Consider the following 16,982-nt stretch of genomic DNA (forward strand, 5'->3'; position numbering starts at 1 on the left):
CAAGCGATCAACTCTAGAGAGCAGCTCTGAATCAGGCCCTCTGTGTGCTGTTTAGAAACGGAGATCAAAAAGTGGTTGTTTATATCAACAGACACTCAGGGCCTGATTCAGAGCCGCTCGTAAGCGGCCGCTCATTCGCTCTGAGCGATGTTTGCACAACTGCGCATGCATATGGGTCGTAATGCGCATGCGCAAACCAGTCATTGCGGTCGGAAATCGAGCGCTCGCAAAACAGCAAGGGGTTGCTAATTTGATTGACAGAATTTACCATTTGTGGGTGGTAACAGGGGAAGGTGCTTGAAAACGGGGGAGTGGAGATCCGAACGCAGGTAAAAAGGGCATTTAATGGGAGTGCATAATTAGTAAAGGAGCATCATCGATCACGTCACTTGGTTGTCTGTTAGCCTGAACTGCTCGCAGTGATAGTGGTAGGATAAACCTACCACAAGCACTGCGAGCAGTTCAGATGCCTTTTGATGTACCCGATTAATCTAATAAATACCGGAGATGATGTGTGATGCGAACGGCAAAGGGGCGTCATTACAAAATAGCGAGCGCATTTTTCGTTCGCTCGCTCAGACATAGAGGCGTCAACAAACCGCAATAAGCGAGCACTCAATTTAGATAGCCGGCTCCTTTTTTGGACGCAAATAGTGTCCGGGTTTGAATCAGGCCCTCAGTCTGCAGAAGTGTGTATTCCTTCACCTGAATAGTGTGTGTGTTTATTGATATGTCTGTGATCCCAAACTTCTCAACTTCTAAAAGAACTGAATGGATAGTTAAAATAACCCCTGCTCACTTGAACGAGAAACCCTATAACTTCAGCCAGCTGGACAATACACTCTGAGCTGACAAGGGTTAAAATCACCCCCGGGAGGAGGTGAGGGGGGGTGCCTGGAGAAGCAGGCATAAAAATGTGACACACTGGTAGTTCAATGTTCATTCTGCGTGAGGCTATCAAAAGGTACAGATTGTTCCATAATTTGCCAGTGGGATGGTCTCATCCCAAAACCAGTCAAAATCAACGGAGTGGTTTGATTTCCCTAATTTGTTATTTCGTTTATTTTCTGGAAATTGTGAGTAATTGTGTGATTCCTTTTAAACATTATCATTGTAATTTTTGTATCTAAGCTTTGAAGATATTCTTGAATTAAAACATTAATTCTAGTTATGGACCTGTGTTTTTATGACCCAAGGTCTCATATGGCTCATGTTACCTATTTCTCTAAGTATTGATACATGTGTGTGCAGGTGGGAGCAGAAGACCAACTTATGCTGTAGCATTACAGTTTTCTTCTGCTGATAGCAGTTACCCAGTTTATTTAACCACACGTGCTGAGGTGACCTGTAAACGCCACGGGCGGCGATTCTCAGATTGGCGTATCTGGAGGGTCGGTTCCACAGGATCCGTGACACTCATAGATACATACAGTATCTTTCAACCATAGACATAAATGTGCACTGTTAAGTCCAATGGATCCTTGGGACCCCACTAAAGACCATTATTTGTCAAGGCAGCAATGGTATATATGGATAAAGTCCCACTTATAGGAAAAATTTATAAGATGTGCCTGAAGGTTATCAGGCTGAGCATTTACACAGTCCGCATAAACTAAACTCCAAATGTCTCTCTTTTTTGCCATGGGCAGACACCCAATGAGCATAGTGGCTTGGAGTATTAGTCGCTCACCGCTTACCCTCCCACAGCAGTTGCAGTCTCGAGAAGCAGTTGGCATAGATGGTGACTGTGGTCGCAATGTGTCTCCTACATCAGCAGTGAGTCACTTGGCACAGAGCATGGGGTGTGCCTCGCCTCCAGTGTCAGTTTGGAGAGCACACACACTATAGTGCAGGTGACCATGTGGTAATCACATGCACAGTTCGGGTAGTGCGTGAGATCTTTTGAGCTGTGCGGGTATGGCGTGGATGACTGTTATCCCTCCCGCAGGAAGTTGCATGGATCACGGCAAAGTGTAAAGGCGCACATCCACTAGGCGATATTAATGAGTGATTGAACGATATCGTTATTGTTCAATCGCTCATTAATCGTGCACTATAATGTCAGAAACGACTAGCGATGCGCACTTCTGCTGGTCATTTTTTACATAAATCATCGCCTGAACATGCCGGTCAATCTGCCGATCACGACAGATTGACCATGTTCAGTGATGAGGGAGGGTGCCTACAATGAACGACGTATCGCTCAATGTAGGCACTGCAGGGGAAGAGGAACGACTGTACGATTACAATGCAGGTATCAGGAACAGAGCAGTTCTAGGTATTAAGGGCATGATTCAGCGAGGAACACAGTTGCATTTACGCACGCAATCGGTCCATTGTTGCATACTACGCATGCATATGCATCACAGTGCACGTGCGTGAACTAGCAATTGCGTTCTGAACTGCGATTGCAGAGGCTATGCAGACCCAGAGCAGAGTGATTGACAGGAAGGACCGTTTGTGGGTGGTGAGGGGGGAGTGGTCGGGCGAACGCAGGCGTGCCAGTGCGTTTCAATGCTGTTGCAGGGACGTGCATAAATTAGCCACTGAGTAAGCAGCCATAGCATTGATAGCGTGCGTGGATGTTAGCAATTTCTGAGTAAGGTCAGGGCTTGTGTAAGTGTGCGTATGGGTCCTATGTTTCTCGATGTTATCGATGGTTTTGCTATGTTGCCCTAGTATACGGATGTGAGTAAGGGGAAGTGGGCGTCCTTATGTTAGGCTGTGATCGCAAACTGAATGCAAACATTTACATATCACCGCTGATATTAGCAACTGCGTTGCGTGAGTATAAGCAGAATAGCGATCCTTGCTGAATCAGGCCCTATGTCCCTTGACGTCTTTCTCCCCTCTCACAGGGTTTTTTTCATAAATAGTGTAATAGTCACTGTGAAAGCCAGTGAACATTTATAACAGGAGCCACCAATCAAAATGGTAGTATCCTAGCAGGTACTAATTAAACAGTTATGATAACCTGCACACTTTCTTTTAAAAAAACAGCTCACAGAGTGGATGTCATTACTCTCTCTCTATAGTGATAGAAGCACTGGAGAAGTCTGGGATGGCATATATGTGTGTCCCAGATTCCTTTCATATGTGTTTTAAAAGCCCCCAGGAAAAGTCTGTTATGCCAAACAGACCAGAAGTGTCGGCTTTTGGTAAAAGCCGGATAATGGGTCCTGGGGGTGTGGATGTGAGAAGAGAGGGAAGGCTCCATCCACAGGCCGTTCCAGGTGTTGGGTCTTTCAGTCTGAAAGCAGGCTGATTATTAGTTGCACCTGAAAGTGGCTCAGATAAGCTGTGTTAGTTTCTGGCTCAGTGTCTCACATACGCTGGGGAGAACAGACACTGTGATTTGTTCAGAGACACTGTGATATTTGAAGTGCTGTGTTTGTGGTAAGGCAGTAGGCCCTGCCACTTGTAGAGAGGGAATCACCTGTCTAGTTAGTGCCCAGACGGGCTAGGATTTATTTTTAAGTTTTGTTTATTCTGTTGTTTATATTGCACAATAAAACTGATTCCGACCAGCTTGCACGAAAACCCTGGACTGGTGTGCTGTTACCTGGCTGCTGTTATAAGGAGGTGTATATCTACCCCAGGAGAGGGACCCCCTACCCCGACAATATCACAAGTGGTGGAGAATGTGGGAATTACACAAGGAAAACTACATCAAGTGGAAAAGTTTTGTATTGAAAATTTAAAGAGACAGACAACAATTTGTTGTTTGGATGTCAACCTGTGTTTTGTGGAATCCATGAAGGTGGCGTCGGTAGATGCTTAGAGAAGCCAGATTCCACTTCCAGCCTACACCTAAAGACAACATGGAGGACATTGTTAAGGCCTTGCTCCAAGCTAACAAAACTCAGCAGGAAACTAACAAAGCTCTGCAAGAAGCTACCAGAGCTCTGCAGGAAACTAACAGGGCTCAGCAGGAAGCTACCAGAGCTCAGCAGGAAACTAACAGGGTTCAGCAAGTTGCCATAGAGGAAACCTGCAGGCCTTAAGAGAGGTGGTACAACAGTTAGTAGTCCAGTCTGGAGATGCTTCCCCTAATCTTCCAACTCACACCATATGGGCCAGTCACTTTCTGCAAAAGATGACCCAGAATGGTGATGTGGAAACATTTCTTTACGGCCTTTGAAAGAACCGCAGAAACAGAGAATTGGCCTAAAGAGCAGTGGGCAAGTCTGGTGGCACCCTTCCTGTTGGGAGAACCACAGAAAGCCTACTATGACTTGTGCCTGACTGATGCGAAAGACTATGTTAAATTGAAACAAGAAATCTTAACTCGATGGGAGTCATAGTATTTGTTCACGCCCAATGAGTCCACCGCTGGGAGTTCCATACAGAAAAGCCTCCATGCTCGCAAATGCCATGACCTCGTCCATCTTACCACAAAATGGCTGCAGCCAGAGACTCTAACAGGACCACAGATCGTGGAAAGGGTCATTATTAATCAATATCTGCAGTCTCTACCTGCAAGTCTGCGCAAGTGGGTGAGCAATGCAGACCCTAAAACAGCAGACCAATTGGTTGAACTGGTGGAGAGGTATATGGCGGCTGAGGAACTGCTGATTGTGCCCCACCGAGCCCCGATTCCGCAAGAGCAATCTCCCCAGATCACTGGTAAGATTGTTCCAGGGAAGAAGGGTGATGGAATGTACTTAAGACTGTGGGATTGAAACCTGGAGATAGGCCAGCCAGGCCAGGAAGGTTCCTACCCCATAATAGTCTTGATAATAGTAAGATTCAATGTTTCTGATGTAGTGGTTTGGGCCATATTGCTGCTAATTGTTCACTTACCTCTGAACCTATGCAATGTGCTACTGCTTACGTCAATCGCAGAGTGTCTTTCTATGCACATCCAGCCTGTACTGCTGACCGACAGGCTGAGACAGATAAGCAAATGTGTGTAGTTACTGTAGAAGGCAACCGAGTAGAGGCTCTGTTAGACTCTGGTAGCCTGGTTACACTTGTGAAAGCTGAACTGGTGAACCCCTTGAAGAGTAAGGGGAAAACTGTTGGTGTGACCTGCATACATGGGGGATACCCGCTATTATGTTACTGCAGTAGTGAACATAGAAACACAATGTGGTTCCGCAATAGTCTCTGTGGGTTTAGTGCATGGCTTGATGTATGGGGGATAATAATGGGGAGAGACTTTGTGGGAAAGCCGATTTGTTATAGAAGTAAATAACCCTGACCCATTTGAGGAGGTTACTGATGCAGTAGCAGAGGGAGTTTCTTCAGAGTCTGAGGTGTTCTCCTTTTCTAGCATGATTGGCGAACCAGAGAATGCTGAGAATGATGGTGGCTCACCAAGTGATGTGCCTCCTACTGAGATGGGAAGTGTTATGGAGCCAGTTGATCATCTGCCTGATCTTGAAGTCAGAAAAGAGATCTTTGCCGTGGAGCGGTTAAAAGACCCTACTCTGGTAAAAGCCAGGGAAAATGTAAAAGTCATTGATGGTAAATCCGTAGACCCTGATAGTCCGTTGTTATATCCTCACATGGCAGTACGCCATTATTTTTTGTATCAGGTGTCTAAGAAAGGGGAAGATGTTGTGGAACAATAAATAGTTCCAAAGGCATATAGAAGAACCATGTTAGACCTGGCTCATGGTCACATAACTGCAGGTCACCTAGGGGTAGAAAAAAAACACTGAGCAAATTTTACAGAGGTTTTTCTGGCCTGGGGTCCATAAAGAGGTTTCTGACTATTGTGCATCCTGCCCTGAATGTCAATATCATGCTCCAAGACCGCATTTTAAAAGTCCACTTACCCATTATTGAGGTTCCATTTGAAAGAATAGCTATGGATTTGGTTGGACCGTTAATGAAGTCTGCCCGGGGCCATCAATATATTCTGGTGATAATCGATTATGCTACCAGGTACCCAGAAGCGATACCATTGTGCAATACATCAACAAAGACCATTGCTAGAGAATTACAGGTAGTCCATGTCTTTAGCAGGTTGGGAATACCTAAGAAAATCCTGACTGACCAAGGTACCCCATTTATGTCCAAAATCATGAAAGAGTTATGCCACCTCTTTAAAATTGATCAGTTAAGAACCTCTGTGTACCATCCCCAGACCGATGGGTTAGTGGAGAGGTTTAACAAAACTTTAAAACACATGCTAAGGAAAGTAGTGGACAAAGATGGTAGAGATTGGGATTACTTGTTACCTTATTTGCTGTTGGCCATAAGAGATGTTCCCCAATCCTCCACCGGGTTTTCACCCTTTGATTTGTTGTACGGGAGACATTGCCAAAGAGACATGGGAGGGGCAGTCCAGTCCATATAAAACTGTTATTGAACATGCTTCCCATATGCAGGAAAGAATTGCTGCTGTGGTCCCGATAGTGAGAGAGCACTTCGAACGGGCCCAACAGGCACAGCAGAGGGTGTACAACCACAATGCTCTGTTACGCATCTTTGCTCCTGGGGACAGAGTGTTGGTTTTGATTCCCACAGTAGAAAATAAACTTTTGGCTAAGTGGCAAGGACCCTTTGAAATTCTAGGAAAAGTGGGGGAGGTTAATTATAAAGTTTACCAGCTTTGGAAAAGAAAGTCAGGGCAAATATACCATGTAAATCTTATAAAACCTTGGAAGGATAGAGCAGCTCTGTCAGCAGTCCCAGCCCCTCCAGTAAACCCAGGGCCACTGGTTCCCGAAGTGACAGTAGCTAAAACCCTGTCGGCAGTTCAACAGCAGGAAGTTAAGGAATTTCTGATCAGAAATAGGGTTTTGTTTTCTGATATACCGGGCAAAATCACGGTCATTAAACATGACATAATCTCTGACCCAGGGGTTGAGATTAACCAAAAGCCCTATAGGTTACCAGAAGCCCAAAGAGAATCTGGACCTCATTCAGAGTCGGTCGTTGCGGCCACATGGTTGTACGCCACTGATGTTCGCTATACTGCGCATGCGTAAAGTTCGCAACGCGCGTGCGCAAACTAGCCACTACGATCAGAAATTTCTCTTTCCTTGAACACAGCCAGGTCGGTAGTTTGAGTGACAGATGGAGGTGTTTGTGGGTGGTAACAGGGGAAGGTGCTTGAAAACGGGGGAGTGGAGATCCGAACGCAGGCGTGCCTCATTATGCGAATGGCGTTTTATGGGAGTGCATACGTATTATGGGAGTGCATAATTAACAAAGTAGCGTCATGGCACATGTGACATGGGAGGTTTTTACACTGACATGATCGTAGAGCTTAAGAGAGGGTATGGTCAACCTTAAGCTCTACGACCAGTTCCGATGGTCTCGATTAATCCTTATATGCCCGGAGATGACGTGCAATGCGTACGAGAAGGGGGCATATTTTTTTGTCTTCCGACCGCTTCCTCCCCTTGGTCGGCCAACTACCGATCCGAACTTCGGGATGCAACTTGCGAGGGAATCATTTGCATATCCAGCCCCTTTTTCCGTACGACCGTGTGGCCGCTTCGACCAACTCTGAATGAGGTCCTCAGTATCTAAAGAAATGTAAAAATTTTTGGAATTGGGTGTAATTGAAGAATCACATAGTGAGTGGTCAAGTCCCATTGTGCTTATTCCAAAGCCTGACAGGAGTCTGCGTTTCTGCAACAATTTCCGAAAATTGAACAGTGTGTCAAAATTCGATGCCTACCCAATGCCTAGGGTGGATGAACTATTTGAAGGACTAGCAACAGCCAGGTATTTTACCACCCTAGACTTAACCAAAGGGTATTGGCAAGTGTCGTTAACTGAGAATGCCAAAGAAACTACAGCTTTTTCTTTCAGAGGATGATGGACAGAATTCTAACGCCCCATAGACAGTATGCTGCTGCTTATATAGATGATGTGGTCATTCATAGTCCCGATTGGCAGTCTCACTTGCCCAGAGTACAAGCAGTGTTGGACTCCATCTATAAGGCAGGATTGACAGCCAACCCAAAAAAATATTGCCTAGGGATGGAAGAAGTAAAGTATCTTGGATACACCAATGGCAGAGGTTTGATAAAGCCACAGCTTAATAAAATTGAGGCAATACAAAACTGGCCATGACCTCTGAATAAGAAGCAGGTGAGAGCCGTCTTAGGGATTACTGGGTATTATAGGAGATTTATACCCAATTTTGCAACCATTGCAGTCCCACTGACTGGCCTTACCAAAGGCAAACAGAAAGTCATGGTTAAATGGAGTCCTGAAGCAGAGAAGGCTTTTCAGGAGTTCAAAATAGCATTGTGTACCCAACCAGTTCTGATGACCCCTGATTTTGACAGGGAGTTTGTTGTGCAAACTGATGCATCAGATGTAGGCATAGGAGCGATCCTGTCCCAGAGCAAAGAAGGTAAAGAACACCCTATTTGTTACTATTTGCAGAAAATTGAATGTACATGAGAGAAACTATGCCATGGTCGAGAAAGAAGCATTGGCCATAAAGTGGGCATTAGAAACTCTCTGGTACTACTTGATGGGAAGGAAATTCAGGCTGATCACTGACTATGCCCCTTTGAAATGGATGTCAGAGAACAAAGAGAGCAATGGGAGAATAACAAGGTAGTTCTTGGCATTGCAAAACTTTGTGTTTTCTGTCGAACACCGGCCAGTAAGCCAGCTGGCCAATGCAGATGCTTTGTCGCGTGTTTATTGTTTGGGGGTTGCAGTTGTACCATGGGGGTTGCAGTTGTACCATCCCACAGGTCGAAACAAAGGGGGGGATATGTGATAGAAGCACTGGAGAAGTCTGGGATGGCATATATGTGTGTCCCAGATTCCTTTCATATGTGTTTTAAAACCCCCAGGAAAAGTCTGTTATGCCAAACAGACCAGAAGTGTCGGCTTTTGGTAAAAGCCAGATAATGGGTCCTGGGGGTGTGGATGTGAGAAGAGAGGGAGGGCTCTACCCACAGGCCATTCCAGGTGTTGGGCCTTTCAGTCTGAGAGCAGGCTGATTAGTAGTTGCACCTGGAAGTGGCTCAGATAAGTTGTGTTAGTTTCTGGCTCAGTGTCTCACATACGCTGGGGAGAACAGACACTGTGATTTGTTCAGAGACACTGTGATATTTGAAGTGCTGTGTTTAGTTTGTGGTAAGGCAGTAGGCCCTGCCACTTGTAGAGAGGGAATAACCTGTCTCGTTAGTGCTTAGACGGGCTAGGATTTATTTTTATGTTTTGTTTATTTTGTTGTTTATATTGCACAATAAAACTGGTTCCAACCAGCTTGCATGAAAACCCTGGACTGATGTGCTGTTTCCTGGCTGCTGTGTGTAAGGAGGTGTCCATCTACCACAGGAGTGGGACCCCCTACCCCGACCCGACTATATCACAATATATATATTTTGATGCTTGGTAGACTAGTGTCAGTGGTGCAGTGATTAGGTGCAGAATCAGACTCCACACATGGCATTCCAGTAAAACAAATGAACATAGTGCTTTACTTCCAGCATAATCAGGAAACAAACAGAAAATAATAAACGCCTAGCCCTTTCTTAGGGCACTAGCTCACTTCTTGAACCCTTTCTACAGAAGCAGCTACTCTGCATGAAAGTCTCTCACAGTCTCTGAGATTGGTGGTCCTTCCTGCCACATGCAGGACTGGACCCTGGCCCCCTGGCCTGTTAAAGCTTCCTTAGTTTGTTGGCTGCCGCCTCTCGCAGTCTGGCCTGCTTCCTTGCAGGTAATATAGCTCAGTCCCAGAGTTGGATAGTCTTCCCTGTATCTCACAGGTCAAGGCTCAGGCCTCCTGGCCCTCACTGGCTTGCTAGCACAGTGAGCTCTGTCTGACTGGTCTGCCTCAGTCCTCCATAGACTGAGTTCACTGGGCAGCCCTTACACCTCTTCCCAGAATCCTTTTCTTCTCTGTGTGGGCGGATCTCTCCTGACCCACACAGAATCTGCTGCTCACCAGCGCCACCTCTGGTGATATTGCCACAAAATATATATATCCGTAGTATTCCAGTCGGCACTCTCAATAAAAGACAGCAGGCTCCGGTGCTATGGTGCAGAAGAATAATAGCCATAGGAAAGAACAGCACACGGAGACTTATAATAAACCAACAGTGATGTATTGAGCTACGTTTTGGGGTGCAACCCCCTTTCTCAAGCCCACACCAAAACAATCAAAGACAAACAAGTAGCAACTTACCCCCCAAAGTAGCATGCGATCCCACCATGTGACGTCCTCCATCCGGGTCCACAGCCGGAAGTCACTGATCAGGGCGTATCCGGCTACCGACAGACTGCGTCTCCAGGCAACCAGCGGCTTGCATTCCAGGGCACAAACCCAAGCTGCGCAGCCGCGGTCTATCCTGATGCAGACACAACAGCTATCCTATCCTCACGTCTTCTACCTCACATCTGGGCTCCAGAGTGTGGCTTCTGGTGATAGAGTACACACCAACATATTACTAAACAGTACTACACCATATATAAAAAAAATAAGAAAGAAGAAAAAATAAAAAAATAAACATTCAGAATATAAACTAGCTGATTTCATTAAAGAGTTCCAATTAATTTGATCATTTAGTCCCATTGGGTGGACTGTTCCAAGTTTGAAGATCCATCTGGTTTCTTTATTCAACAGAATTTTAGCTCTATCTCCTCCTCGACGCAATTCCGGCACATGATCAATTATGAGGTATTTAAGGGAAGACAGGCTATGACTCACAGCTTTAAAGTGACGTGCTACTGGCTGTTCACTGTCTTTCCCAGAAAGAGATTGTTTGATGGATGATCGATGTACGGCCATCCGCTCTCGGAACTTGCAAGTCGTCTGGCCTACATAATATAGTCCACAGGGGCAGATAATCACATACACCACATGGCGGATATAAAAAGAAAGATCCTTGTGGGGATGCTTAAAGGATTTGGCTTCAAATAAAAACTTGCAGGTTACACAGTACAGACACTTATAGCAACCTGGAAGTTTGACATGAACGTTAGGGATAGTGGGTATATTCATACCCGTAATATCTGTATGGACTAGAATGTCTCTCAGATTTCTACCTCGTTTAAAGGCTGCAATAGGTTTAACATCTCTGAGGCCCGGTAAATCTTTGTCCAATGACACAATTGGCCATAGTGCATGGGTGGCTCTACGTATGATATGGCTTGCCACAGTAAAGTCACTAGTCCAGGGTAAAATTCTACCACCCTCCCTGCTTCTATGATATAACAAATCCTCTCTTTTCATCTTTATAACTTGATCTTTATGTTGCAATAATAAGGTTTCATTGTATCCTCTTGTTGTAAATTTGTCATCCAAGGCACACTGAGTGTGTATATATATATATATATATATATATATATATATATAGTACAACAATGATAATAGATAAAAAAAAAAAATATATATATATAATAATATATCTCATCGAATCATTGCATATATATCATAACCTTGTAGATTAGACATACAGTATTAATTAATATATATATAAAAAATACATGTAACTAAATACGTATGATAAAGAAATGTATTTTATTGGATTAAAAAGACAACTTATGTATATAAATATCAAAAAATATAAAATAGAATAAAATATATATTGTATAGGAAATGTAAACAAAGTATACATAATCTATGTTGAAAAAAATAATGAAGAAATAAAAAAGGAAGAAATATATATATATATAGTATATCATAAATAAATGTTTTTCCCCATTGTTCTTATTGTAGTTGAATACAATAATGATCCCACTGCATCATTTATCACACAGCTATCTGCTCTTTAATGCAATAGAAAAATGATAATAAGCCCCTATATTTACTTGTGACTAAAAGTTAGAAATCCCATTCCACTGTCTCATTTAACCCTTCCGGGGATCGAGGGCCTGATTCAGCAAGGAACGCATGGATGCAGACGCAAACAATCGGTCGATTATTTCGCATTGCGCATGCATCGCAGTGCGTGTGCGTGAACCAGCTATTGCGATGGGAGGCAACGCAGACCCAGAACGCAGTGATTGACAGGAAGTGCAGTTTGTTGGTAGTGACGGGGGGGCGGTGGGAAAGCACAGTGGCATGCATAAATAAGCCCTTGCGGCGGCGGACGCAGCCTGAGGTCTAGTTGCACACTGGAAGTCTCGCTATGTCTGCAGGAGGGTCAGGTGAACTACTATTGTGCGTATGGATCCGATGGTTCTCGATGTTACTGATGTTTCCGCTGTCTTGCCAGGTATAGAGAACGCAAGTAAAGGGAAGTGGGTGGTGTTATGTAGTGCTGGGCGTCTGCTTATTCTGCTGCGATTGCCGTGAGTATGCGTTCATTAGCATATTCTCGCAGCAGCTGATTGCGTGCGTCTGAATCCGTGCGCTCCTTGCTGAATCAGGCCCATAGTCCACAGAGAATGTATCCAAAACGTTTCTCGGATACACAACCTGTGAAATCTGTCTCCTCCTCTCAAAGTGGGTGGGATAAATTCAATACCAACCAATTTTAATCCTTTTGGATCACCAGAATGTACTGATGTAAAATGTCTAGGTACGCTATGTTTATCGTAACCATTAATAATATTCCTACGATGTTCTAGGAATCTAATTATTAAGGGTCTCATAGTCCGTCCGATATACTGTAATTTACCGGGGCATTGTAATAAATAAATCACATAAGAACTGTTACAATTTATGAAAGATTTGATAGGGAACTTAGGCCCTCATTCAGAGCCGCTCGTTAACAGCAGTACGCACGTTGCGTTCCGATGTTGAGAAAGTGCGCATGCGTCGGTGTAACACTGCGCATGTGCGTACGGCATATTGCGAGCTTTTTTTGTCTCGTTCGTCAAATTGCGTACAGGAAGTGACATGTCAAATGTGATTGACAGAACAGGGCGTTTTTGGGTGTTGACGGGGGTGGAGATGGGAAAACGCAGGCCTGGCGAGGCGTTTTTTGGGTGTACATACATTATCTGATGCGAACGTCAAATGTGTTCATACCAAGTCATACGTCACTGGATGATCCTCTTTCCGTTCAAACTGCTCGCACAGCTTGGGGTCTGGATTACTCGACCACATTGGCGATGGCCTTCTCCTCCGTCCCGGCACTCCACGATGTTTCATCGATTAATCACGGCTTGTCAGTTAAACAATCATTTGTGTATTGAAAACCAGCTTGTAATGTGTTTTCAAAACAGTTTTTTTGGTTAGCACAAAACCGTACGCAGGTGGAAATCATAGCAGCTAATTTCAGGTTTACACAATCAATTCGCGTACATTTGTTCGTCTTTTTTTTAGTTTTGATATTTGGTTTTTGTGCTATTCTAACAATAATGTCATCATGTTTGTGTGTATTATTCCAATTTGAATTTGTCGGCCGAATTTGCATCCTTATGTAGATTTTAAAGTGTTCCTTAAAGTGCCCTTTTTTTTTAATTCTACTTTTAATTTTTTGGTTGCTCGTTTTTGCCTTGTGGGCCAGGATTAAATGTAAACCATTTCTAAAATAATGTCAGAATACAATGTCGAACATTTTTTGAAAATTTATTGGAAAAATAAAACAATTTCTGGCACATTTTTGGCCCAAACATTTTTGGCAGTGTTATTCCTACAAAAATTATAATTTGTGCAAACATAAAAGGTATGGAAACTTAAATAAAAAAATTAAAAACAATTCACAAGAAAGGAGAGGGAAGTTTTGGCCAGAAAGGAATATGGGGCAAGCACAGAAGGAGTGTGGGAAAAGTAGCCAGTGCTGTCAACGTTTTTTCCCCCGTTTGGCTGGGGGAGGGAGGGCGCCAGACCGGGTCCGGGATGTCATCGGGCTGGCCTGTCCAGAGGCAGATGTTGTGGCCTCTGGACTAGGCACAGGGCTAGGCACATTTGGAGGATTGGCTGATGTTGTGCCAGAGGTGGAGGATCCTGATGTTTCAGCAGGAAGGGAGGTCGGCTCCACCATGTGCTGGCGAATGAGCTGCTCCAGGGCATTGGCGATGCGGATGTTGGCCCTGGTATTTTCCGCCAGGGCCTGACCAATGGTCACGTTGGCCGCAGCATTTTGCTCCAGGGCCTCAGCCACCCATACCAGACTGGCGTCCATCCTCTGCAGAATCTCCGTATGGAAATCCGATTTAAAATTGAGTTCTGTGAGGAGGGACACTGTCTGCGAGGGGGATTGCCCTAGACTGGCTTCTGCAGGGTCCTCAGCCGGATGTACTGGTTCCTCCCCTGCCGGGCCAGCAGAAATTCTGCGGCCAAGGCTCCCCTCTGAAGCAGACTCATCCGCCTGTGTCTCTGTTTGAAAAATGAGAAAAGACTCACATTAGAATCTACATATTGGCACAATAACATTTCAGAGTTGGTGACATCACAATATTTACCTGGGACAACTGGAGGAGCCGCAAAGTCTGGCATGTCCATATCCATGTTGGACACGCCAAACACCTCCACAGCCTGCACACACCTCTGTGCCAGCTCTTCTAAATCATTCAACTCCAATGACACAGGGGTGGGACCCCCACCTGTCCCCCTTGCATGCCTAGCCCTGTCCGCCATTTTTTGTTTCAGGCGATATTTGAAGTCGCTCCATCTGTGGGTGAAAAAGGAACCATTAATCTGTTTTTTTGGGGGGTTTGGGTTTTAGGGGGGTCAAGTTTTTACTTACTGCCGTTTGACATCCCGGGCTAGACGGACATAATCACCCACCCTATTGACAGCACTGGCTGTCTCCTCCCAGATTTTCCACTTCTGGCTTACGCCCATATTCCTGTCTGCCTGTGGCAGGATGTCCACACACTTCTGTACCAAAACCTCCATCTCCTTTCTTGTGAATTGTGGCTGCCTTTTTTTTTCCCCTGCTTTGGCCGGAATACTGGGCCCAGCAGCCTCTTCCATGTCATCCTCCTCACCTATTTGTTTAAACGTTGAGAAATTTAAGCTTGACAACTTTCACTATATTATGTTTCAAAATAATCCTTGTTTGGAAATGCATGCAATACTTACCGGCAGACTCTTGGGCATTGTTTCCCTGGTCTGTAGCCATTTCTTATCTCCCAACAAGAAATACACCAGATTTTTTTTTTGGGGTCGTGACGTATTTATACATGCGCCCTTATTTTTCGTCCGCATCATTCATTGTGCGTTCCTATGATCCCTCCTTAATTTGTGCGAGAAAATAAATACTATTTATGGCTTGGGGCGTCTCGAGTCGAGGTGGCGGTTGTTGGTTGTTGGAGGTTACGTTGGTCGTAGTGGATTGTTGGCAGGATTAGGATTTGGCGTTGTTTGGAGTGGTTTTTGGTTTGTCTTGTTGGAGTTTTATTTTCCGTTCGCTTTTTTTGCTGTGGTTGTTTTCTTTGTCGTGGTTTGTTTTGGTAAGTTTTTGCCCATCTTACTTTTGTTCACTTTGTGTCTCCTTCTTTTTGTGAAGTTTGGCTCGTTAATTTCTTTTCAAATCTCCTTTGTAAGGTTTCTTTTGGCTCTGCCCCAACGACCTTTTTATCCGGTGACTTATATATCCTCTATTGGTAAGTTTATATTTTCCCTTGTTTATTACATGGTCATGTTTTTTCTAACGTAACTTTGTTTGACCTTACACTTGTAAACTTTGGTTTTGTTTTTCCAAAATGTATGAACGAATTTCTTTATTTTTATCTGCGTATTCGTTGCCTTGTATTTGCGAATTAATTAGCGCATTTTTAGCTGCTTATGTGTTGCCTTGTATTTGCGAATTAATTAGCGCATTTTTATCTGCGTATTTGTTGACTTGTATTTGCGAATTAATTAGCGCATTTTTAGCTGCTTATGTGTTGCCTTGTATTTGCGAATTAATTTGCGCATTTTTAGCTGCTTATTTTGTACCGTGAAATTGGTTGAGATTTCCCTTTAGCAATTTTTCTAAACATTTGGGCCCAAATTGAGGTAGTCTGCGCATTGTGGTTTTGCTCTTTGCCCAAATGTGTGTTTCTCCCCTTTTCTGTTTTGTCTTGCACCCATTTTAGATTACTAAATGCCCACCCTAAATTGTTGCAGTGTTTATTTGTTATTATTTATAGGTTGGTAAAATCATGACAATACCCCGGCATGTAAGCATCATTGGATTGTATCGTCAAGTAATTTTTCATTTATTTTTGGGCAAAAAAACCTTACATTCAATTCTTGCAATTTCAGGTTGATCTTGGTCGGATTGTTCTGGCCATGCTCCCGGAATCCGACCAACCTCAATCTCGTCCCAGGTGTAGGCATCGTAGGCGTGCAAGGCCCCAGATATATCGAACACGTGTCACCCTTTTTGGAATGCCCGATGATGAGGTGTTAAGATGCTACCGTCTTCCGCCCCAAATCATCATAGACACTCTCTCATTAAGAGTGATCTGGAGCGGCAAATTGACAGTCCAACAGCAATACCACCACTTACGCAATTTATGGCGGTTACATTTCTGTGCCTCAGGATCATTTCAAACAACGGTGGGAATAGTGGCGGGAATCTCACAATCCTCCTTTTCCCGGATCCTGAGGGCAGTGATGGAGGCCCTTTTCAAGCACCTCCATCATTTTATTAAAATGCCTTTGGATATGGGTGCCCTTAGTGTGGCCAAGGCCAATTTTTACCAAATAGCTGGCTTCCCACACATCATAGGGGTTGTGGATGGTACTCACATACCACTTCAGCCTCCAGCACGGCTGGAGGCCATATTTCGCAACCGGAAACACTATCACTCCCTGAATGTAATGGTGGTATGTGATGCCTCCCTCCAGATCCTGTCCCTGAATGCAAAATTACCCGGAAGTGCACATGACTCATTCGTCATCCAGCAATCAGGGATATGGCACAAATTAAACAACCTACAAGCTGGTGATGCGTGGCTTCTGGGTAAGTGGAGACCTTTAGTACATAACAATGTTAAGCTTGATACACAGTGATCCTGATGTTGTCACTTCTTTTTCACAGGAGACAGTGGCTACCCTTGCACGCCCTGGCTGCTCACTCCTTATTTGGCTCCCACACCAGGACCACAAAGTAATTTTAATGCCGCACTTACAGCCACCAGGCAAGTGGTGGAGCGCTGTATCG

Source organism: Taudactylus pleione, unplaced genomic scaffold (assembly GCF_031769625.1).
Source record: "Taudactylus pleione unplaced genomic scaffold, aTauple2 ptg000189l, whole genome shotgun sequence".
NCBI lineage: Eukaryota > Metazoa > Chordata > Amphibia > Anura > Myobatrachidae > Taudactylus > Taudactylus pleione.